Source organism: Mus caroli, chromosome 7 (genome assembly GCF_900094665.2).
Source record: "Mus caroli chromosome 7, CAROLI_EIJ_v1.1, whole genome shotgun sequence".
NCBI classification, from domain to species: Eukaryota; Metazoa; Chordata; class Mammalia; order Rodentia; family Muridae; genus Mus; species Mus caroli.
In genome coordinates, this window is record NC_034576.1 from 14,932,068 (window position 1) to 14,933,189 (window position 1,122).

Below are 1,122 nucleotides of genomic sequence, written 5' to 3' on the forward strand. Positions count from 1 at the left end.
TGTCTCATTCCACCATGAGGGTCTCAAGGATTGCTGTCTTGGCAGCAATTGCCTTTGCCTGCTGGGCTGTTTCGCCCAGCCCCTCTCTCTGCTTCCTGCCTGCAGATACAATGTGACCAGCTTCTTCAAGTCCCTGCTACCTTGATTTCCCCATCCAGGATTGTGACCCGAAACTGCAAGCCAAAATAAACGACATCTCCCTTGGGTTACCTCATCCAAACTTTATTCAACCGGGAACACCTGGAAACATGGCTGCCTGTCTTCTTGCAGTCTTGAGGTGGAAGGGGAAAGCAAAGCAGGAGGGTGGGTGGGAAACAATGGGGGAATTCAGAGAGAGAGGTGGGGAAGAGGGTAGGGGGGCGGGGCAGGCTGCGTGCACAGGTAGATTCTGGGGAGGCACCCACACCCAGAATCCATCTCTGGCCTGACTTGGTGGCCGCAGGAACATCGAGGAAAGACCACAGGTCTAAGACATTTCAGTCCTTCCTGTCATGATGCGGCTGCCAAGGAAGGCCGGCCAGGAGCTTTCAGGACTGCAGAGAAAGAGAGGGAACGGTCAGCTTGAGAGGCAGAGGGGGCTATAGAAGGGAAGGCTGAGCCAGGTGTGGCTGGCATACTATACTCCTACAGTCTTAACAGTGCTACTTCAGCCTCCAAATGCTCCTTTCACAGACGAGCCACTGCGTGTGGCTGAGCAGAGACTCTAACTAGATTCCTGATGCAAAGCGTGCTGAGAGCAGACATCGAGTCCATGGGAAACGGGGCATGATGCCCAATTCTAGGCCAAGGGAGAGGAACCAAAACCAAGGCCGCGAGGATGGAAGGATGTATCTTCTAGGTTGTAGAGTCAGACACTAGAACTCAGCTTGGACTGGGCCCCCTCATACTGCCTGGTTGTGAAGGAGGCTGAGTTTAGAGCACATCTGCAACAACTGGCAAGAAAACAAAAACCAATGGAAACCCTAGGCTCCCCTCTCAGTGTAAGCCAACCTGACACAACTGTCTCAAATTAAAAAAAAAAAAAAAAAAAAATTCAGCTAGCTCAGTGGTAGAGCCCCTGCCTAGAATTCCCCAGTGAGGGGCTGGGGGCGTGGCTCAGTGGTAGAGCCCCTGCCTAGAATC

The 1,122-nt window shown here is 52.9% G+C and overlaps 1 protein-coding gene across 1 annotated transcript in view; it reads right to left on the bottom strand.

Moving 5' to 3' along the window:
- Positions 1-201: 201 nt before the first annotated feature.
- Positions 202-1,122, bottom strand: part of Selenow (selenoprotein W) — a 4,988-nt gene continuing 4,067 nt past the window's right edge. The window contains exon 6 of the mRNA XM_021167793.2: positions 202-533. The gene's annotated coding sequence lies outside the window, so the exon portion shown is untranslated. The remainder of the gene's footprint in view (positions 534-1,122) is intronic.